This window comes from Camelus dromedarius, chromosome 6, assembly GCF_036321535.1.
Source record: "Camelus dromedarius isolate mCamDro1 chromosome 6, mCamDro1.pat, whole genome shotgun sequence".
Lineage (NCBI taxonomy): Eukaryota > Metazoa > Chordata > Mammalia > Artiodactyla > Camelidae > Camelus > Camelus dromedarius.
In genome coordinates, this window is record NC_087441.1 from 54,864,814 (window position 1) to 54,889,429 (window position 24,616).

The 24,616-nt window shown below is 38.6% G+C and overlaps 1 long non-coding RNA gene and 1 other non-coding gene across 3 annotated transcripts in view; one reads left to right on the forward strand and one right to left on the reverse strand.

Moving 5' to 3' along the window:
• LOC105092262 (uncharacterized) overlaps nucleotides 1–24,616 on the forward strand; it is a 333,225-nt gene that overhangs the window by 222,287 nt on the left and 86,322 nt on the right. The window lies entirely within an intron of this gene.
• LOC116154523 (U6 spliceosomal RNA) lies at nucleotides 1,200–1,305 on the reverse strand. The gene has a single exon (XR_004138498.1). It is a non-coding gene; the product is annotated as a U6 spliceosomal RNA (small nuclear RNA).

Here is a 24,616-nt window from a genome sequence, read left to right on the forward strand (position 1 = left end):
CCCATTCAATGAATTTTTAAAAAGTCAGTAATACTGGAACACGGAACAAAAGGAGGTGGGGAAGAGGCAGCAGAAAGGCTTGAGAGGTAGTCAGGGGCCAGAGCCGGCAGGCTTGGTTTTCATCCTAATGGCAATGACAGGCCATTCAAGGGCTTAAATAAGAGAATCAATATAATAAAATATGCTTTAAAAGTATGATGGCTTATTTGTGAAGGATATATGAGGGAAAGCAGTGCTGAGCATCAGTGAAAGCAAAGCTGTTGTAGAAATTCAGGTTACGAGCTGCGGGTGGCTGCCCTGAGTTTGTGATTGAAGGTGAAGAGAAATGAAAACATCCAGTAGTTATTTAGAAGCTAGAATGGATAATAAATAGTGAGTTTCTGTATATGAGTATTGGGGGGAAATGTGGTGAAGGAAGGCTGCCAGAAGTTTAATGTGGATAACTATGGATATTGGGGTTTTTTTTTTTAATTGAAATTAGTTGATTTACAATGTTGTGTTAATTTCTTGTATACAGCATAATGATTCAGTTATACACACATATATATATATTCCTTTTCATATAATTTCTAGTATGCAGCATAGTGAGTTATACATATATATATTTAATTTTTTTCATATTCTTTTTCATTCTAGGCCATTAAAGGTATTGAATATAGTTCCCTGTGTTACACAGTAGGACTTCGTTGTTTAACTATTTTATATATAGTAGTCAGTATCTGCAAATCCCAAATTCCTAATTTATCCCTTCCCACACCTTTTCCCCTTGGTAACCATAAGTTTGTTTTCTATGTCTGTGAGTCTGTCTGTTTCATAAGTAAGTTCATTTGTATTTTTTTTCGTTAAGATTCCACATATAAGTGATATCATATGATATTTTTCTTTCTCTCTCTGGCTTACTTCACTTAGTATGATGATCTCCAGGTCCATCCATGTTCCTGCAAATGGCATTATTTTATTCTTTTTTATGGCTGAGTAGTATTCATATATATATATATATCTCACAACTTCTTTATCCAGTAGTCTGTGGATGGACATTTAAGTTGCCTCCATGTCTTGGCTATTGTAAATAGAGCTGCTATGAACATTGGGATGCATGTGTCTTTTCAAATTAGAGTTTCCTCCAAATATATGCCCAGGAGTGGGATTGATGGATCATAGGGTAAGTCTATTTTCAGTTTTTTAAGGCATCTCCACACAAAAACATGGAATGTTTACAAATTTGCATGTCATTCTTGCACAGAGGTTGTGCTAATCTTCTCTGTATCGTTTCAATTTTAGTATATAGGCTGCCAGAATGAGCACTGGATATTGGTTTTATTCTTTGAGAGTAAACATGAAGATGACAATAAAGAAGGGTGTGTGTGTGTTGTGATGGGTTCAATTTGAATTTGTTGATTTGAGGATTCAACAAGATACTTAGGCAGAAATATTTAAAAGGTAGTTGGACATTTGGGATAAGAGTTTTGGAAAATGGTAGGAGTAGGTCATTAGTACATGAGGGATAAGTGAAGATTTCAGAATAGACAAAACCACTTAGGCAATGTAGAGTGATAATAGAAGAAAGCTCAGTACAGATGCCAAAGGAACACCCACCTTCAAGGATTGATGTGTAGCAGTGGAAGAAGGGAATAGTGTGGTGTGGTGTCCTGTCACAGAGCCAAAGTGGAAGAATGCTTTCTGAAGAAAGGAAGTTAAAAAAAAATAAGCATTGTCGTTTGGATTTAGTAATGAGGAAGTCGCTAGTGCCTAATAGAATATTTATAACTATAATAGGAAAATGCTCAGCAACAGGGATGGTGTGAGTTGAGAAATAACAAGAATGATGAGAAAAGTAATGTCATCAACTGTGCCTGTAGTGAAAGTTTATAAAAATGGAACCATCTCCTAGGAAGTGCCAAAAGCGTCAGAAAGTGGAGAGAAGTGGAGAAAGTAGTGTTTACAGAGAAGAACTTCAGTAGTTGACAAACAGCACAGTTAGGCAGGGCCTTTGAGCACCTAGCTTGCAGTGACATTTACAGCCGTTAGTGTCTTTGGTGATCCTACATCCTCACAGTTGTTTGCTGTTACACGCTAGACAGTGTGAAACTCGGAGGAAGAGACTGGGCATGATGATTATGATAATAGCATGGCTGGAGTACTCCAAGGTGTATCTTAGAACTCCCTGTTGGGAATTCATATTAGGACAACCTCCTACCCTGAGGGAGGTGAAAAGCAATTGTAAATAAAATAAATGAGATGGAGAGCCAAATCTCAACTAGGCACATAACTAACAGAGGCCAAGGTCGGTAGGCTTAAATGCCAATAAAAATGTTATCACTGTCTACATGAGAGGTATGCGGGGGCACAAGTGCAGTTGGCAATCCTGATACTACGAGCATCACAGAGAATGCCTCTAGTTAGAATACAGGGTACCCACCCCAGAAAAAATGGACAGGAAAGCAGCCAAGGCCATTTGGAGTAATTAAGTGCAGCAGTCTGTGTCCTATGAATACGTATTTTAGTGTGTATGGCAAGTGAGTGAGGAGGTATTTTTACATGTGGGGGCTACAGATGGAGCATGTCTTTTAAATATGCAGTAATTCACATCATGGAATTTATATTAACTCATACCATGAAAGGTACTTCATCCTTCTTTATCTAATTGCTCTTGCTTGATTGCTTTACATAGATCCCAGCTTAAAACTGACCTTTAATGCCATATAGTGTTCCTATGTCCACAGGTGAATTGTACCTAATTTTCTCTGGATAATTTTATTATTTTGGTTGACAGTTACACTATATCACACAACACTGCTTTAATTTTTTTGGAGGAAAATGTAACTGGAGGCATAACAACCAAAGTTCTTGCTTTAATTTTTAAAAGCTTGTAAGGAGTATTATTTTAGGAAAAGCAGAAGAGTTACAAATAAATTTAAATCCGTTTTTCCTGGTCATATGAATTGTTCATTTTAACTTCAGTTGTGGTCATAAACAAGATTTTTTCAAAGCTACCTTTTTGAGCTGCTACATTTTTTAAATGATTGCAGGTTTTTCATAGCTGCATCTAGGCCACTGCAAAGCTCTGAAACACAGAGTTAGATGCTGCTTCGTCTAACTGACAATTTGGCCAGAAGGGAGAAGAATTTATAGCAAGGCCATGTTTAACACTGGCTTCTCAGCACCATGGTCAGCACACTCAAAACCCAAACTCACGCAGAGGGGTCATCACATCTGGAAGGAAGTTGGTTGGGGTGGCATTGGTAGCCCCTTCAGAGACCTGACCCTTCATCTAGGAACGTGACATTCTTTAGGAAACATGAAAAGGAAACATCTTGGTTTATCCACAGCACCACATTGTTACTAGCAACTCAGGTCTCATCTCCCTTCTCGCTTAACTTTTATACAACAGAACCCACCAAAACTTGAGAAGAACAGACAGTCACAAAAGGAATCAGATTTAGGGGGTGAAATCTGTTCTAGGTCTTTCCCACTATGTCAGCTCAGATGAAGTTTTCTGTGCTCTAGGTAAGTTCAAGGACAGAGTTTTGGGAGATAATTGCAGAAGAAAGAATCTATAGAAACGTGGAACAATTTTACTAAGACTTTAAAAAGTATTGAAGTTATTGGGTATAATGGAACTGGACTCAGAGTCAAGATTCCTAGGGACAAAGAGATGAGGCCTTTGTGTAACCTCTAGAAATTCATTTAATTTCCCAGATTTTAATTCCTTCAGGAGTAAAAGGTCTAGACTAGATGATAACAGTATCACATTGTTTTCAAAAGGACTTATATGTATGTATGTCATGATTCCATATCTACATAATTTTAGCATCCTGTTTACAGTATGTTTGTTGGATTCTGTTCTCCTTCAAGTGAGAAATTGCAGAGAAGGAAAAAAAATTATCCATATGAGGACAAAAACTGAGATGACAAGCAATTATACAATGGGAGCAATTAATTACACTAAAAATTAAAAGCTTGTACCTGCATATTTTAGGCCCTTAGACTGCATAACAATCTGTCATCTATTTGCATCTGTCTTATCATTTAGATATTGCAATATCCTTAGCATTTATCATATATTCTGGGAACAACATTTCACTGAAGAAAATTAAAAAATAATCTTTACCCTTCATCAAGCAGAAGGAGGTAATACCAGGCTGCCTGTAGTGTCTGAGGTGCTCGTGTAGGGGAATGTGAATGTTCATTTAGGACTCATTCCTGGCTGGAAGATTCCTGGTTCAAACTTGTCCCTGGAGGGGAAAAAACAAACAGAAACAAAGGATTTGGGATTGTGAAAAACCCTCAAGGTAAAAAGGCAATGAAGATAAAAAGGGAAAGAGGGTGGAAGAGATGTGCTTTAGGAATGAGATCTCCTAGACAAAATGTGGGGCGAAGAGAAGGAGTGGGAAGAGGCTTTGTTGGCAGCTACAAGCACTGGTGACTATGGTTTAGTGACAGCAAAGCAAGATCTCCAGTTTCTATGCCTGAATTTTTATGCTTTCACACTTTTGTTCTCACCCTTAGTAGCAAAGAAAACACACGTTCATTTCCCTAAACTCAGACTTACTGAATCAGGAATTACAGTCTTAATGCCCTAATAAAATTCCTTCAAAAATTAAACCTGATATAAAAGATAGGGAAAAATCAGTGTTCACAGTGCTGCTAGCAGCTACTCCAGCCAGAAATCTGAGAAATATTAGGCATGAATTGAAAGGGAAAAACAAAAACAAAAACAGAAAATCTCCTGAGAGACAGAGATCTGGAGGAGCTGTGATTGTTGTTGGCTTCCTACCTAAGTTTTTTCCTTCTAATCTTTGCTTACACTTTGAGACCTTTAAGGAGAAGATTCTCTTAGAAGTGAAAAGGGAGCAGAAGTTATTCAAGCAAGATGAATCAAGGTATTAAAAAGCTCAGGAATGTGAAAGTGGCTTGGCATAGATGAACTCTTTGGGAGATGGTTAAGATTCTTCAGGAAATATCGAAAGATGGAACATGGGAGTAAAATTGGGTAAGGCCATCTTGTAAAGGGACATTTACCACATTAAGGTGTGTAGCTTTCATTTGGGGACAATAAGGAGAAAGGTCAGTATTTCAAAAAGGTAGTCGCATTTGTTTTTGAAAGATAACTGGTATGAGCGTAGATGCTGGGTTGGAGTGGGGAAGGGGCAGAAGGGACGAGTTGAACCACTGGAATAATCCAGCCAAGAGGTGGAGGAAGGAAGCACTTAAGGCAGTTGTGACAGTAAAGACGAGGAGGGGACAAACTGGAGAGATATTTGAAGGGTAAATTTAATTGGGCTTAATAAAAGATTGCGTGAGTGGTGTAAAATTGCTAAGGACAACTCTAAACATAGGAGTTTGGAGAACTGGGTGACTGACAATTTTATCAGCTGGAGTAGGAAATGCAAGAACTAAGTCACTTGTAATTTTGGCCAGGCTGGGTCAGCCTGCAGGATATCCAGGTGGAAACACTCTTCCAGTAATCTTGGAGCCCACAAAAGAGTGAAAAAAAAAATGTGGGGTTTACCATAGATATCTAATACTACAAATGCACTACCATTGTACACCCATGTCTCCTTCCTCCATCCAGTTTCTTCACCATCCAAAATACCCCAAAACTCTCTGAGGTCGGATTTTTTAGTCTGTGAAATTTAGCTGGAAAAGGGCCTCCAGACAGAAAGTCTGTCAAAGCACCAGCTCAAACCTATAAGGACACATTGTATACTGGAAAAAATTAAGAAAACATAATAATCTCTCCAAAATGTAAGTTTTAGTAATCAAATGTATTAATATTATGTCAGGTCCCAGTAAGACTTATGGGAAGTACTTCCAATTTTTCCAAAGTCCTTATTTAAACAGTTTTTTGTCAAATACATTCAACTTGAAATTATTTTAGACATCTTTTATTCATACAGTTGATGCAATTTAAGGACCATGATGTATCCTCTCACTCCTTAATTTAAAAAACAAATAAATGTCTTCCATTTAAGGTGTGAGTTCAGCATGACAATTTGATGTCCTAGTCAGTTGTTATAAATGGTGTTTTATTTGTATTTGACTGTGTGTGTTGTTCACCAAAATAACATGTTCAAGACATGTTGCGCCTCTGCATAGCACTTTCTGTGATGATAATAGGTAATATTCTGAAATGAACAGATTTCTAGGCAGTTTTGCAAAATCATAAATACATTTTACACAAATTGCTGAACATTTTAAATGAGGCCAGTAGTGCTCATACATACCTTAAGCCATTTCTTAAATACACAGGGTTAAATATAAAGGTCTATTGACTTGGTTAATGAAATTAAAGAAGTGAAATTTAAATGTCATTTAATTACCTTTTTGGTGCAACTAAGAATTCTCAGAAGAAACCAAGAAACCACCAAAATCCTTTGATGAAATAGACTTACATTTATTTAAATAATGATTATTTCTGGGATTTTTTTACTTAATGATTTTCTTTTCCTCACTTGTTCCCTTCTAGTATTCCTTGGCAAAGTCAACAAAAACAGATTCTAAGTCCATCCTCTTTTCCCCTCTTCTCCAGATGCACCCTAGTTCGAGTAACAGTCATCTCTTGTCTGGGGCCTCAGACCGTTTCTCTATTCTTCCACTCTCATCCATCCCTTACATAGATCCTCCCTTCAGAACAACCTTTTAAAACAGAATATGCCATGTAATCACTTAAAACCTTCCAAAGGCCCCCATTACACATAAAACAAAAGCCAAAACTTAAACGTTACACTGTTTCAGTCCTTCGTCATCCTGTGCTTGTCTGTTTCCAACCAGAATTCGCACTGTCCTCTCTAGCCTAGTCTGTGCCCATCTTAAGGTCCTGGCACCAGATCTTTGTATTTTGAACACTGTTTCCTTCATTTTTGCTTAGCTGCTTCCTTTTTTGTGTCCCAGATCTCCCAGCTTAGACAGAAGAGCCTTCCTATCACCCAGCGTAAAGCAACTGCCTCATTATTGCAGCCAGCCAGCATGTTTTAACTCTCTTCTCAGCACTTGAATGCAGTCACATTTGCAAAGACCTCTCTTGCTTGTTTCTTTATGTGTTTGTTGTCCACCTTCCTCTATGTAATGTTAAATCCCAGGACTGTTCTGTGCACAAGAGAGATGATCACAGGGATGGGGAGCACAGTTATTGGCATCAATGGCCAAGGTTTGAAACTTTGGTTATAACTGTGCCATCTCTAGAAAGTTATTAAAACTAACTTTGCCTCAGTTTCTCACCTGTTAAATAGGGATAACATTAGTATTTACCTCATCAAGCTCTTGTGAATATTAAATGAGTTAAACAGGGACTGGTGCATTTTAAGCACCTGAGAAACAGCATCTATTATTCACCTCTGGATTTCAACAGCTAAAACAGTTCTGCGTACAAGTGGGAACTTAATAAATATTTTTTAAAAAAGAAAAGAAACCTATTATACCCGTATTTATATTGAAGTGTTTTTTGTCTCTTTTAGAAAAGATTTGTTATTTCCTTCATTTCAGCTGTAAGGTATAGGTTTATACCTGTACAAATTCCAAATGGGAATTTATTTTTTAATTTGTAATCCAGCTCCTCATAGATGTAAATATTAGGTTACTTTGGAGCTTCAGTGGTCTTTCTTATAAAATGAAACTAACCTTCCTTGACCTTTCGCACTCTACAGGCATGTAAGGCAGGACAGAACTGAAGAACAGCAGTAAGTTACCGGTTGCTTGTTAATTTAGCTGCTGCCTCTGTGTAACCCCACCGCTGCAATACAAGGCAGTTTCAGTTGTAAACTGGGAAGAATATAAATTGTGGCTAATTGAAAGTGCCAGGGAGACCTGAAAGATGACAGAATGCAATTACTCAAACTGGGTGTGGGCCAGGCCAGTACGGGGATGTCTGCTCTTAGAAATACTGGGGAGCTTTATGTGCCTAGAACAACTTGGTAAAATATGGCCGCTAGAACTAGCTCGCCCCTCGGCCTCCCCCAGTCTCCCCACAGCTCTGTGTTTCCAGAACTAAGTACTCCTGGGAAAAGAGTTTCTGGGAGCTTCTGTCTCACAAATGACCACATATTTGCATAGATGTAACTCTATTTTGCTTAAAGCCCAAGAGTGCCCCTGGTTTCCTGGTCAGGAATGTCTGGTGCCTTTTGGGGGTAATTTGTCTCAGAAACCAGAGGCTGTTCATTTGATTTTAGGTTGGAAACTGCTGCTTCCTCAGTCTTGGGAATAGAATAAAACACAATTTGGTTCTCCCCTTAGGCAAGAAGATGGAATTTAATATAATATTTTTCTTTTATGTATCTTGGGCTTTAATTCGTTGCCATATAAAGAATACTTGCAAGATTTCTTTTTTGTATTTTTATGAGGTTTGCTTTCACTCTGAACTGTGTATATATGAGTTCATTAATTTATTTCAAAGGTGGGAGAAAAGTACATTTCTTCCTTATACCCACTTGCCTTGTGGTGGTTTCATTATTCCCACTTATCACAGGGAGAAGCCTCGTGTTAGAGAGGTTACATGCCTTCGACACAACCACACAGCTTGTCCCTGACCAAGGAGGGGTTCCAGCTCAGGCCCAGGTGAGCCTTCAACACCCCACTGGTTTTCAAGGACAACTACATGCAAAACTGTAGAGAAGGTTGAAAAACTGGATCTCACATTATCCACGCACGACCTTAACAAATTTACCACCTGGTAATGGAAAATGTGGTATAAACATCTGTAAGTAGAGAGGACACTCCCCCTGCTGCCCCACCCTCCTCCTGGAGCCCGAGCTGTTTTTATTGCTGGGATTCATGCTGTGCCCTGGGAAGCGAACCCAAAGAAAGTCTACAGGAATGAGGGGCTGAGTGGCTAGAAGAGGAGTCACTGTTGGGGAAGGAACCACGCAGGACAATCTGGCCTCCAGGGAGCAGAGCTGATTTCAGCCTCTCCCACTACAAGTGTATCTCTGACTCCTCTGCTGCTAGAACACATTCCAATGATCAAACGCTTGCTGAGAGGCTGTTGCACTCTTGCATCAGCAGCATGTTGCACAGGGCTTGAAGCACGGCCTCAGTAACTGTTCACCAGCATGATAGCGAAGAGTACCAGCCGCGGGGCCGGACACCTGGATTCCAATCTCTGCTTCACCGCTTACTAATTGTGCGACTTTAGACAAATTAATTAATCTCTCAGTGCCTCAGGTTTCTCATCTGTAAACTAGAGATAATCATACCACCTGCCTAGGACCCCCACAGTATAAGGATTAGATGCATTAATATCTGAAATGCAAAGAACAGTCCATTTTTGATTGAATGAGCTTAAACATTCCCTCATATTTTTTTTTTAACAGAGACATTAATTTCTCTTTTTTTGTTTGTTTGGTTTTTTTTGTCATCAATTTTTATTTTTAAACATTCCCTCATCATGGTCGCGAACTTCTGTTCTGTAGCCTCATTGGGGACTGAAAACGGGTTTGGTCTGGTCTGCACAGTGTATAGAAGAAAACTGCATTGGAATATATTCAGCAAGGGCATGCACACCTCATTTTCACACAGCCCCGACCACTGCTTGTTTTTGTACATTCCGCACTCGACAATTTTGTGTCATCTGTCACACTGCTAGTAATTTGTTTTGAGACAGTGATAAAATTGTTAAGGAGGACAAAGACAAGGACATTAATCCATTAGGATGACACAGAAATTTACTTCAACATTTCTTAGATGCAACTGTTCAAACAACTCCAAATCCATGTCAAAGTAGATCATCTAGGCTACGTCTTTATTACACGAATCTATTTTTAAGCCCATCCTTTGCTTAAAATAGTCTTTGTGGAATAATCATTATCTTCTAATTCTCTATAAATATTCACACAACAGATTTCTATGTATTAATCTTGAATCCAGCAACTTTACTGAATTCATTTATTAGTTCCAGTAGTTTTTTTGGTGGAGACGTTAGGATTTTCGATATATAGTAACACTCATCTGCAAATAGTGACAACTTTACTGTTTCCCTTCCAATTTAGATGCCTTTTACTTCTTGTTTTCTGATTGATGTAGCTGAACTTCCAATTCCAATTTACAATTTTTTTGTCTTTTAATCTTCATTCTAGCTTATTTAAGTAGTTGATACACTGTCTACTATATATTTGCCTTTACTAGTGGGAGTTTTCTTTTACAGATTTTTACTTCTTGTTGTATCCTTTTCTTTTTCACTTAGAAAAGACTCTAACTTTTTTTTTTTTTAGTGTTTAATATTGATAGACTCTTAATTTTTGCTCTTCTGAGAAGTTATTTTTCCTTCAATTCTGAATGATTATCTTGCTGGGCAGAGTATCCCGGGTCATTGGTTTTTCCCTTTCAGCACTTTAAACGTATCATGCCACTCCCTTCTGGCCTGCAGCATTTCCACAGCAAAGTCATCTGACAGACTTATGGGGGTTCCCTTGTATGTGACTCTGTCTTTCTCTTGCTGCCTTTAGAATCCCCTCTTTGAATTTTGCCATTTCATTTATAATATGTTTTAATATGTATCTGTTTGGTTTCATCTTGTATGGGGGCTTTCTGTGCATACTGTACATGGATACCTGTTCCTTCTTCATGTTCCAAAAATTTTCAGCCATAATTTTGTCAAATGTATTTTCAACCTTTTTCTCTCTCTCTTTTCCTTCTGGGGCCCTTATAATGTGATGTGAATATGCTTGATGTTGGTCCCTTAAAGTGTTCTCTATTTTTTAATTTTTAATTTTTTTTTTTACTGTTCTGATTGGCTGATATCCATTATTTTATCTTTCAAATCACTTTCTGTTCTTCTTTACCACCTCATCTGTTGTTAATTCCATCTAGTATATTTTTTATTTCAGTTATTGTTTCTTCAGTTTTAACTGGTTCTTTTTTATATTTAGTATTTTCTTGTTAAAATTCTCACTATGTTTATCTATTTTTTCCTTAGTTTAATTGGCATTCTTACTGCTAGTGTTTTGAATTCTTTATCCATATTTTATTAGCTTTTTCTGTTATTAGTTTTGTTGTTGTTGTTCTTTCATTTGAAACAGATTTCTCTGTCTTCTCATTTGCTTGTCTGTATGAAATCAGGTGAAACAATTACCTATCCATCTTGAAGGGGTGTCCTTGTGTGGGACTGTCTGTACACAGTCTGCGTGTGACCAGTGGCTTTGGTGGGAGAGCTGGATATAAGGTGAGCATCATGTATCCCCCAGGGTGTGCTGGCAGCCATCACCTTGGTGGGAGGTGGGGCTGGAGATGGAGGGACGTTAGTGCCAGAGTCAGGTGTGGCACGGGGCTTCTCTTCTGCTCAGTGGCCAACACCATCCTTTTGGTCGCTGGAACAGGAACAGAAGCCCTGAAGGTTAGGTCTGAGCTGATTCCATTCCCTTTAAGTGTGTGTTCTCTCCCCACCCCCCCCCCCCCAGCATTGGTGCTTTCTCACCAGAGAGGAGCAGCACTGGAGCAAAAGGTCCTGGGGCATGTGCCTGCTATGGGCAGGGGCACATGCTGGGGCCATCTTGGCTTACCAGTCAGTTTCTGAGCTGCTCCCTATTTGCTGTCCCCATGGACACCAGTAATGGCTTTCCTTGCACAGTTTGGATGCCGCACTGGGTACAGGCTGGCTCTGTCCCCCATAACTGTGTGCTCTCCTCAGCACCAGCCTTTGCTCCAGTGTGGAGCTGGCACCACAGAGCAAGAGGGCAGAGCAGGTGCTCAGTGCAAGCGCACCGGGGTGGTTTCAGGAAATCGCCACAGTCCCAAGCAGTTTCAGTACGCTGCCTCTGCTTCGTTTCGGGGGTGAGCAAGTGTGTGCGTGCTCTTCATTAGTAGAATAGGTTTATTACAGCCTTGCTGTTGGTCCCACTGTGTTTTAAACCAGAGGACTGGTGTCAGACCCCAGGGCTAGGGCACTCACTATGTGATCTGAACTGCTCACTCCCCACGGAGGATCTCAGCCTGTGTAATCCTATTCCTCCTCCTCTTCTGTGCTCCCTCCTGAGTCCCGACCTGCTTCCTTCTGTTCACTTTCTTCCTGACTCCACGTGGGTCTTTCTTACAGTCTTGGTTGTATGAGCATCTTCCTGCCAGCTTCTGGTCTGTTTCAGTGAGAACTGTTCCACATGTAGAGATATTTTTGATGTGCTCATGGGAGTAAGGTGAGCTTTGCTCCTCACGCCACCATCTTGATCTCCTCCGTCACCCTTTAACCTTTAGAGCTACATTTTTAGACTGATCACTTTTGTATGATAAGTGTTCAAACACTTTCTTACAGATACTCAATTGACCCCCGCGCCATCTATTGAGAAGTCTGTCTTAACCCACTCTAACATAGTATCACCTTTCTCATAAATTCTAGGCAATTTTTAAAGTTGAAAGAACATTAAAAAAGGATATATTGTGTAATTGGTGCCCCTTATGAACATTCACATCTCAAATGGTTTTTTCTAGAGTTACTGACATACTTAAAAATATTAATTTATTTATTCTTATTTATTAATTTAGTTATTCAATTCAGTGAGAAGCAGTGTAATAAAATGGTTTCTGTCTCTGTTCCTCATCACTGTGCTTTGTGATAGTACCTCCTTGGTAACCTGCTGATTTTTATTAAGCTTTCTTGCCATGTACAGATGACAGACATACAAAATTAGATGTGAACTAAATGATGTGCTTCTGCTCATACCTATCTCTCCTCTCTGTAATTGTAATATACTCATCAGTAGACTTCATACATATGCAGAGAAGTTTCCATTTCCGAGTAACCTTAGAAATATATTTTACACAGAAGAAAATTGTAGTCCCAGAAAAATGAGGTGACTTGTCACCGTGCTAGTTAGACAGCCTAGAATTTAAGCCTAGAAATTCTGAGCCTTATGTCCTTGAAGATTCTTATTTTTTAACAACAACAAAAAAGAAAAATCTGAGTCACCTAATTATTTTGAAAATATGTCAATTCATCAAAAACATAGCTTCTTTTCTCTCAATAAGACTGGAGATCACTGGGTCTGTAAATTTTGACCTTGAGACAATGGAAGACCTGCTACCAGTCTCCTGAGGATACCTGCTCTGGTCTGAGTATTTGTGCCCCCTTAAATTCTTATGTTGAAGCCTCCAAAGATGATTATATTAGGGGGTGGGGGCTTGGGAGGTGCTTAAGACATGGGGTTGAGTCCTCATGAATGGGATTAGTGTTCTCATGAAAGAGAGGTCCCTAGTCACAGCAGAAAGACACTGGCTGTGAACCAGGGGGAGGGCCCTCACCAAAGCCAGGCCATGCTCACTCCTTGATCTCATTATTTCCAGCCTCCAGAACTGTGAGGAATAAATTCCTGTTGTTTATAAGCCACATAGTCTGTGGTATCTTGTTACAGCAGCTGAACAGACTAAGACAATACCTCACCTCCTGACTTGTCACCAAGGACCCAGGGAAGTAATAGAAAACAGTAGCAAGAGACCCCACCTGTGTGACACCCCGACTGTAGTGACTCTAAGCTACCATTCACTTCGCGGATTTTGAAAAATTATAAAAATCACTGGCGAGGATAAATGAATTTCTCTCTTAATGTATCTGTCTATATAGATGTATACATATGTTAATAATGCATTTCTAGTCTGTACACTTTATAGACTTCATATGTTTTTCTTCATCTTTTATTTGGACTTTATAAAAATTTTTTAAAAGTACAAATTCAGTCTAATTGATAGCCATTCCAGATTTTTTTAATCCAGAAATCAATATTTAATGCAGCCATACATTTACTTTTTTTGACATTGGAGACATTCGTTCTTTTCTGGGTGTCCCACACCTCCCCCTCCCTACATAATTAAAGTACTTCTGGCAGTGACGCTCAGATCGCATTTGTACATTTCTACAGCTTCCTAGAATATAAATCTTCAGAGTCTTGAGACTTGGATTAATTTAACTAGGGACTGCCTCAGACCATTTATGTACTATCTCAAGCAGTAACTTTTTTTTTTTTTAATACTGTTCTAGCTTTTTTTAGTTCGAAGGTCATCTTTCCCAGAAAAGATGGAATCTGAGGAATATTTGGTTATTCTTCCTTCTTTCATTTGTAAAAATGACATTTTAAGTAAGCAGTATGTCTGTTATTTTCTTCTTGTCTCTTTACAAATAACTTCTACTGAAATATGACACTTTAAGTGGAGTAAAGCAGACATGAATGTAAATTCTAATTTTATTTCATTCGTTGATTTGAGCAAGTTTCTTAAATTCTAGAAGCTTTCTTTTCTTTATTCCCAATTCTGAATAAATGAATATATCACACAAGATTTGTGATAAGCACTTAAAGGACATGAGGTATAAATATAAAATATTTAGTAGAGTGTTTGGCATATATATATATATATGTATAAACAAATTCTTAATTTCATTAAATTGAAAGTTTAACCTATACTGTGTTTTCAGATGGTCATTATCACAGAGTGATTGAGTGATTGTGTGTAAGTTGTGTCTCTGGGAGGCAGACTGAACTGGAGTTAGGAGTGTAAGATTTTTACTGGGGAGGAGAGCGGGAAAAGGCTTCAGACTCCAATACAGATCTGTCTTCTATGACAAGAAAAGAGAATCTCAAACTGAGATAGAGATCTGTCAAAATCTTCCCTGGCCAAAAGGGCTTTGGAGCAAAATTACCCACTAGAAGAGACTTAACAATGGGTAGAAATGCCAAACCCTGGTATCTCTGCCACACTCATCAGGCAGGAATTGGCAGAGACCCCAGGAAGAGTGTAGTGTTTGTTAAAAAAAAAAAAAATCAGACATTGTAGTTAGACACTGTCAGCCACCTGCACTTCTTGCAGCCAAATAGCAAACTTTATCTTGAAGGAGGATGCAATCAGTACCTCTCAGGTTGCCATGATGGGGTTGTGGAGCGACATTGCCTGTGTTCATTCAAACCTGTCTTACTAACTGGGTTGTGAGGAAAGTCCTTATTAACCTCTCTGAGTTGTCTCCCTCATCTGTAAAATGAGAAAAATAACAGTAGCTACCATAGGGCTTCTGTGCAAGTTAAATTAAACAATGTATATAAAGTATTTAGAATAGTATCTGAAACAGAGCAGAGACCAATAAATGTTTACTATTATTATTGGCATATTCTTACACATTTTGCCACTTCTTTGGGTATATTATTCTTGGCCATATAGCCCCTTACATCTTTTGTATATATTCTTTTCTAAAAAGCATATATTTTGGTGTGAACCTAAAACGGCTCTAAAAAATAGCCTTAAAAGCACTCTTCAAGGATCCTCCTGAGTAAATACTAATTGCTTCTATGCCTTTTCTTGCTCTTGCTTCTCCTCGTTCATTGTTGTCAGTGCAGGCAATTGCACTTATTAATATTTCATTCAATAGTCGCATTTAGTATAGGTAACAAGAGAGTCTACATGTGATTTTCAGGCCGAAACCTTGCAGAGTCGATGTACTGGTTCCACAATATGAACAAAATAAGCTGCTCTGAGGGCAAATCATAAGCACGACGTGCTGTATCATTCCCAGATAAAAGGGAGCTATTTTATACCCATCAGAGTTGAAATAAGGTTTAGTTTAGTGGACCAGAAAAATATTACCTGTTTTGACATAAATACAATGGAACAACTCCAAAGAAATCCAATTTTGAAGAGCACTGCGTGGAGGGATTAGAAAGTTTCAGAAGATTTGGGTGTTCTGAACGCTTTTTGTCGTTAGCGGTGCTCTCGTAAGATGAGCCGAGCATTAATATGACAAAGCGCCTTATCCTTGTGCTCTTTCAATTTCTTCAGAAATGAAAGTTTAATAACCATCCATTATATTCACAGTCTCACCCGTTCCAAGAATCTGAAGTTTTTCAGATGTATCATCGTTTTAAGAAGATACTCCTTTAGAGCCATCCCAGGAATAGCACTAGTATTTTCATGTGAAAAATAGAAACCATGAGCTACTAAACTGTGATTGTAGAGAAACATTGGATTATTTTGACCAACTTGACAATCATGTACTTCCTTTTCAAAGTGTCATTTCTTTTTCATCGTGTCATAATGACAGCTTGCCACATAGAGAATACAAGTCATGAGTCTGTGTTCCATTTTCATGATACTTCAATTGTCTTAATATGTTGCTGTAAGAATCATCTATTCGCTCAGTAAATGTTTACTGAGCAGCTGCTTTGTGGCTGGCTTACTTCTTGGTACAATGGTATAGAAGTGAATACCTGAAATAACATTCATTAATAACATTTATTTTCCAGCTTAAAATTATTCACTATAATGAGAAGAGAACTGTTACGTTGCCTACAGGTCCAAATTGGGACCTGAGCCTCTGCCTCTGTCAATGAGCTTAAGTTGTACAAGACCCTCTGAGCTCACCCTGCTGCAGGCACACTGTTCTACAGCCCTTCTCTTTGCTTCTGATTATCTCAAGCTTTCTCCTACCCTAGGACATTTGCACCAGCTGTTACCTCTGTATGAAAGGCCTTTCCTACAGATATTATGGTTTCTTCTCATTCAGATCTCACATCAAAGGGTGAGCTCACGGAGAAGTCTCTGGCCTCAAATAGCTCCCAACTCCACTCTCCAACACTATTTATCCTTTAATACTGTTTTATTTCTCATCCAAAATAATCACTATTGGAAACTATCATATTTGTTTTTAACTATTTATGACTTTTTTGAAGTGTTCATGATCTTATGACTCCATTTGACAGCCACCTCTCGCCCTTTTATGACCATCCGCAGGACCCCACCGTGTGTTTCTGGATGACTATTTTCTTAGTTGTAATGATCTTTGTATTTGACTTGCCCTAGCACTAACATGCAGGCTGCTTGAGGAGAGGGGGGACTACAGCTTCAGAGCCGTGCACAGTACATAGAGATGTCTCAAAACGTATTTATTGAGCAAATTAATGACTTAATTGACTTAGAATTTATGTAATATTTACCATGTAATTACTATGTGCTCTTTCAACTTCCACATAAATAAGGAAAAAAGATAGAAGCTTAACCTCCCTTCTCCCTTTTTAAAGAAGGGTTGCTTTCCTACTCTAAAACTATCAAAACCATATATTTTTATAGCCACTTGTGAGTTCTGGGGAATTGAATGCACTTCTCATTACAGGTCTATAAATAGGAAGCAAGCAGGAAGAATTAAGAACATTTGGGGTACTATCACTTGAAATTTATGTTCTAGGTCACCTCATTCCCCTAAATTAATTATAGAGAAAACTTCTGACATTTCATACACAGGAACTCATATACACACATATATATAAGAAGAATGGGTAAAGCTTTATGTACTGATTTTTAAATTATTATTTCTATGTCTGACATTTCTACAACCATTTAAATATACATGCCTTTTGTTAGCAAAGAGCAGGTTTAATTTCTTCCAAAAGTAACAACAGTATTAGAATTTCTTCCAACACCAATTACAGCTCTTCAAGATCATGAAACCTAATTATTTATTAAGTTTTCAAGGAGAAGATAAATGCTTGTTACTTATGGCACTGTAATAGGTAATTCCTCCTATTCAGATAGACTTACAGAGTAGATATTCGATAAGACAAACAGAATATATGAAGACCTAATTATATACAGAGAACAAAACATAAATGTGCTCTTTGATTGTGGCTGTTTTCATCAGAATTTTGTTGCAAAATGGAATATAAATCCTCAAAACCTTAGAGTAGATCAACTAATGCAGCTACAACCAGGGACACTGGAGTAGCTTCCTCAGGTATCATTAGGATTAGCGTGGGTAGAGGTACTGCTGCTGGACTCACAACCTTGACATTGTACAAAATAACAATAATTCAGCTTTTATATTTAAGTATTATTCTTCCATATGTGGTTTGAAATACATATCAGTAACAGGAACATCAGAAATTATATTAAACTGGGCCAAGTATTAAGCAAAGGCATTACATTCTCCGATAGAATTAGATCTAGGATCAATCATGTTTTTAAGAGATATTAAACTGATTCATCATAGAAGGACAGTTTTCTTTGTTTCAAAATGTCATTTTATACAGCATATTCTTTTCTCTAAAGTGATGCACTCACAAGTACAGTCATTTTCATGCTCTGGAAAGGGTATGAGTTGCCATTGTTTTCCACAGAAGCAGTCGAGGCAAGTTAAACTGAAATGAATGCAGGAGAGAAAAATCACCATCATTCAATGGAAATGTCTGTGCCCCACAGTCGGTGGTGTCTTTTGGAATAATCTAGGGGGAAATGGGCAGTGTTTCCTCTCTCAAATGTTCTTTCAGTGTTGTCCTTTGATAGTGTGTGAAAAGATGTACTCCAGTGATTGGCAGCCTGACTTGCCCAGGTATTCACAGTGGTGTCCCCTTGCATAGATTTATATGTCGAGGTTTTTTACACACTGAGGGAGAGATTTATGTCTACATTCCTCCAGTGCATAAAGTGATGTGCAAACCCCATGCCAATTGGTTATACAAAATGCCTCAACTTGGACAGGGCTGATTTAAAAGAAAGATGAACTCAGGAGCGTCCTGGAAAGAGGAGGAAGTGGACCTAGAAGAAGAAAAGAATAGGATAAGGGAAAGACAGGATGGATAAGGCTGTATAATACTGAAATGAGCAGAAGTAAAAAAAAAGTAAAAAAAAAAAAAAAAGGTAAAAAAATGGTGCACCAACTAGACTATTTCTCAAAGTCCAAAAACAAATTTAGGGTCATTTTCTTAATATCTTTCCCGTTCCTCCACACATTTATCTGTCATACTCAATCCGTAATGTTTTCCACATCATTTTATATTCTTAATCTCTTTAAGCTAGTGTAAGGATTAGTTCCAGGAAGAGGTTCTGTGGATTTTTTTGTCTTCACAGGAGCAAAGATAGTTCTTTAGCACTGCAAATAATGACCTCTGGCTTGTCTTGTATTGATAACCTTAAATTAGTCAAAAATTGGAGGAAATATTAATTTAGGGACAAGGGAGGGCATACAGTGAATGAGATAACAGTTGTGTTCTCCCTAGATACAAATGAAGCAAGTTGTCTTAAGGGCAGGTGGAGTGTGGACATGGTGAGGGCATTTGCCTCCCACAGTGCACCCTGGGAGATATGCTAGTTGTATAAACTCTCCAAAGGTTTATGACCATGAAGGGAGCTATGTTGGAAGAAAGTAAATAATTGGCCACACAGTAGCCATAATGCTTTTTCTGTCTCTTTTACATACTGAAGATGGTGTCCCTCTCTCTCTCTGTGACAAGTATATTTGCCCTGTGGTGAGCTCAGTTCAGCTGATGTGTCAGCTTATGGTCTAAGAATGCAAGTCTTATCGGATTCATGATTTACAGCCCTAATTACAGAAGCATGAGCGATGAAAACTGGCCTTGTACTAAATGGTTATTCACCCTTCTGCAATCCTATGCCCTAGACTTGAACATAATTTTAATAAGTAAAGACGCTGAGGTCAGATCATGAAACTAGTAAAGTGATGAAGCCAGAATTTGCATCTGCAGCTGTGACTCTCAAACTTGCACCCTTCCTGTCTTCCGGTGTTTTCCTGTTAGAATCAAGTGCTTAACCTTCTTTTGAGGACATGGACACCTGTAAGTAAGTGATAAAACTGCTCTTACTAGAATAATCCATGTGCTTTTGATTTATGAAAATATGCCATACAGTGCAGGGGATTCACAGCCCCCATCTTTTAAAGATGAGTATTTGATTCAGAATGAGACTTTCTCTGTCCCTGAGTCTATACCAGAGGGTAAAGGGAGGGAGGGGTTGATTAGGAGTTTGGGATTAACAGATACACATTCATATATATATATAATAGATAGATAGCAAGGACCTACTTATAGCACAGGGAACTGTATTCAATTTCTTATAATAACATATAATGGAAAAGAATCTGAAAAACATGTGTATATGTGTGAATTGCTTTGCTGTACATCTGAAGCTAACATTGTAAATCAACTACACTTAAGTAGAAAACAGAATTAAAAAACAAACACACAATTACAAAGAAAACCAAAAAATAAAAAATAAAAAAACCCAAAACCCAGAATGAGACTTTCTCATGAGAAATCAAAACAGAAGCTTTATTTCTCTTCTTTTCTGGAGTCCAAGTATTTTTTTTTTTTTTTAATAGTGTTGTGTTCAAAAAGGAAGTGAAAGATAAATAAGGTTGATTTTAAGGGACTAAATAGTGTTATAAACTCAAGATCAGCAACAACAGAATAACAGGAGCAATCATTGTGCTCTTTTGTGATTAGAACGGATTGTTCGTACACTTCCTCCCTTCAAAGACCCGCATTTTAAAGTAATCATCTCCTGTTCAGCTCACATGGTAAAATTTTACTTTTCTACTTGTGTTACTGACATTTTAATATTTATTTTTCTATTTCTCCTTTAGTAACCGTAACCTCAAAAGAATGATTTAAACATGGATGCATTTAGACAATACAATGTACGTGATTGAGAAAATTTTTAAAACCATAATTTATGACACATAGTTTCACCATGATTTTCATCTCAGTTACATCCTCCTGTTAGTACAGTTTAATCTAGATTTCTGAATCTAGGAAGCTCAACATGTCTGATTCTGTGTGCATAATCAGATCCAAAGCGTTAGATACTTTCCCACTTTATTTGATTTTTAGCTTTTGTTTGAATTCATCAATATGATTATTAAAACAATTGGGAAAAAGCACAATGAGCAAATTTTCAAAACATAGAATTCTGTGAGTCTCTAAAATTCGCCATGCCAATGACCAAATTTGAGAAGCTATCAAATAAACTTGGACCAGAACATTTTGATCTAGTTGATTTCTACCCTCGGAGAGATACAGAGCTACTTTTCTGCCAATGAGTAGTTTTTAAAACTCCCTTTTCAAAGTTAGATTATCCTCTCCCCATCTCACCTGCCGTGACTGAATTAAGTGTCACACTGGTGAGAGCGTGCGCACCTTCTCTTGGAAACATAGTAAAAGTTATAGCTTTCCCCCCAGCACAGGTAGAGCCATGGAGGTGATAATGAAAGTGAGGAAATTTGGAAGCCTTGTGAGGATCAATGAGAAATGAACATGAAATTGCTTTGTAAATTACAAATTACTATTTACATATAAAATATTGCCATTCTTATTTTTAGTATTGCTACTACTACCGCCATCACAGTTAATATTTGGATTTTATAGAGCCTGAAGGAATCTGAAAGTTCCTTTTGTCCATGAAGGGAGGATTGATAATAGGCCTTGTGCCACAGAGATCAATATCTGAATTCTGGCTCTCCATTCAACATCTGTGTAATTTGGGGCAATTTATTTTAATTATCTGTGCCTCAGGGTTTTCATCTGTAAAGTGGGAATACAAATTTTATCTGAGCAATTCCACTTCTGGTCATGATGGAGTAACTGATACTAGACTTTCCTGCCTATGTAAAGAACTAGATAAATAAGTATGAGCAACCTGTATGAGACAACTGTTTTTAGATATGAGGCAACAGCCAAAGTGGGATGGTTTGCCCTTAATGAAGGGAGAAACCATGCTGAGCCCTACAGTTGTTTCAGCTTTCTGCCTGAATGCATATTCCAGATGATGGAGCAGGGAGAGGGAATCTGTAAGGATGGCACTTTTGTCAGTCGAGGAATTTGCATGCGGAGATCACGGAAGCTGAGGGGGCTGGGATTTTCAGAGCAGAACTGTAGGAGAGGGAGCAACACGCACAAAAAAAATGAGCACCAGAATGTACATAGGGAACTCTGTTGAGTCTGTAATCATGAAACTGTCACATGTGGTAAGACTCCATGAGTTTATGCAAAGAACAAGCACAGGGACCAGGCACCTTCCAGATACTATTAGCTGAAAAATCACTGGGTGAAATTTTTAGAGGGATGAAACCTACTGAGTTCTGACCAACCAGAGTAGAGCTATGTTATTGAACATCTGAATAGGTTAACATTAAAGGAATTTACTACATAGTAACCCTTGAGCAGTCTGGTCCATTTCCCTCCCTTCTCACAGATCCCTTCTTGTTCCTATTTTGTTTTCTAAAGTTGGAAGTGGGGATGCGGATTAACTTTTCTAAAAGGAAAGTCTTTTTGTATGAGGCAAAAGACGAGTAGAGAGAGACAGAGAGAAGATAAAAAGAGGATACACCCTTTGCGCACACACACACCCACACCCAAAAGGAAAGGAACAAATTTCATAAAAGCAAGAGCTCTGAATCACTTTCATACTTACTACAGAAGCTCCTACCCCTCAGCACCATGGTCTATTAATGTTCTCAACTGTGACCCCCATCAGTGCTTCTTTTCCTTGGGGGTAGAATACAGAGGACTCGAATTCAGCTAAAGATCAAAGTTTTCTATTAATAGTCATGACCTGAACACCAGTGATGGCAACGTGGAAAAAGAAGGAAATGTAGTGAGAATTGCTGCAGAGGAATAAACTTAAGGCTGGAGTTTCAAGGATTAAGAAGAAAGAAAATGGTGGCATCATTAGTAGGACATGGAACATGGACATAGTAGGCATGCAAAAAGCATGCAATAATTTGAACATGTGGAGATGGGCCTAATTTTGGATTTGCTGAATTGGGATTGCTGGTGTACCAGTGAGGTGGAGCTGTGTGGCTGATAACAAAAAAGAGACATGTTTTATGTGAGCCATTGGAATTAAAAATAGAGATTTTAAAGTGATCTGTTTGGGGGGTGACTATAGACACTTTAGGCAGTAATTAGTGAATAGGTTAACATTAAAGGAAATTAAAAAGTTTAGGATAAAATGTGGAGGCATATCAGACATTCAGATGAGTGAAATGGGTGAAGAGCCAGTAAAAGCAGAAGAGTGCTGAGAGAGATGAGATTTCCAGGGTGCAGTGGGTATATTGATTTGCTAGGGCTGTGTGATACTGTGATTTTAATAAGAAATAGATAGACATTTAGTTCTTTATCCATTCCTAGAACAGAGCTGCAAAACCCCTGGGAATTTCCTAAGTGGTGATAGAGATCAAGGTGTCTTTTGTTATGTTAATGAGGAGGTGACTTTTAGACAACACCTAAGGGTGTGGATTGGTTGCCAGGAGAACCAACCAAGTGGTAAGAAGGTTGGAACTTTTAGTCCCACCCCCGACTTGGGGTGGGAGGGTGTATGGTTTGCTGCTGGATATTGAGCTCAAATATCAGAGGACAAGGATCTAATCAGTCTTGCTTATGAAATGAAGCCTCCATAAAGATCCAAAAGGAGAGGTCTTGGAGAGCTTCCAGGTTGGTGAACACGTGGAAACTGAGAGGGTGGAGCCCTCAGAAGGTATGACGCTTTCTACCCTTCTCTCATACCTTGCCCTGTGCATCTCTTCCATCTGGCTGATCGTGATTATCCTTTGATCATAAACTGATGATCTAGTAAGTAAAATTTTCTTCTGAGTTCTGTGGGCTACTCTAGCAAATTAATCAAACCTCAGGAGATCCTGGAAATCTCCAACTTGTAGGTGGATCAGAAGTAACAACCTGGGCTTGTGATTGGCATCTGGAGTGAGGTAGGAGGCAGTCTTGTAGGAATACGGTGGAATACTGTGCTGTCTCTGGGAAGGCAGTATCAGAACTGAGTTGAGTAGGATGCCCTGCTGGTGTCAGAGAACTGGTGATGTGAGTAAACACCTCCCCCACAGTTGCAATGGGTGCAGAACCCTTAGGTTGCCGTAACAAAATACATAGACTGAGTGGTTTTAACAACATAACCTTGTTTTCTCACCATTGTGGAGGCTGGAAGTCTAAGATCGAGATGTCAGCAGGTTTGAGTTCTTCTGAGGCCTCTCTCCTTGGTTTCCAGGTAGCTGCCTTTTCACTGTGTCACTCAATCTTTTCTCCGTGCACGAGGGTCCCTGGGGTCTCTTTGTATGTCCTCATATCCTCTTATAAGGACACCAGTCCAATTGGATTAGGACCACCCTAAGAGCATCACTTAATCACCTCTTTCAAGGTACCTATCTCCGATTACAGTCACATTGTGAGGTACTGGAGGGTAGGGCTCAACATATGACTTTTGAGAAGACACAATTTGACCCATAATAGTAGGGGAGAAAGAAAAGCATTTAAAGAAAAGTATAATGAAAAATATCTACAGTTAATTTTAGAGAAGTCAAGGAGAAATGGATTTAACAACATAAGCTGTGGAATTCTTAAAATGGTTTATTAGTGTGACGGGGTAGCAGGCAGGACGTGAAGAGTTTAGGATGGAGTGGTTGAACGGGAGATGCTGGCACGTGTGCAGTCCTTTGAGAGTGCAGCAAGACTGAAAGGACTTTTTTTTCTTTCTTTCTGACTAGAAAGGTCTGAGTGTTCTAAGTCAAGTGGGAGAAGCTGATAATGCACAGACAGAATAGATACGGCCGGTGGAAAAATCTGGGAAGGACGTTTTAAGGAAAAGGCTTAGGAAGAAAATGGGATAGGGAGACTTAGTGTGCAGGATTTAAAGTTTTTATTTTTCTTAAGTTGTAAGAGGGAGAAATTGAACGAGTTCATGCCAGTTGATCTCAACACTTTTAATAAAGTAGGTTGCTAGGCCATCTTCAAAAAATGAAAAGTTTGCCCTACTGTGACTGGCTTATCTCACTTAACAACTTACAGGAGGTGTCAAAAATGGTCAGACATGTGGAAGAGAATAGAATGGTGTTGTCAGGGGTTTGGGGAGAGTGGAACTG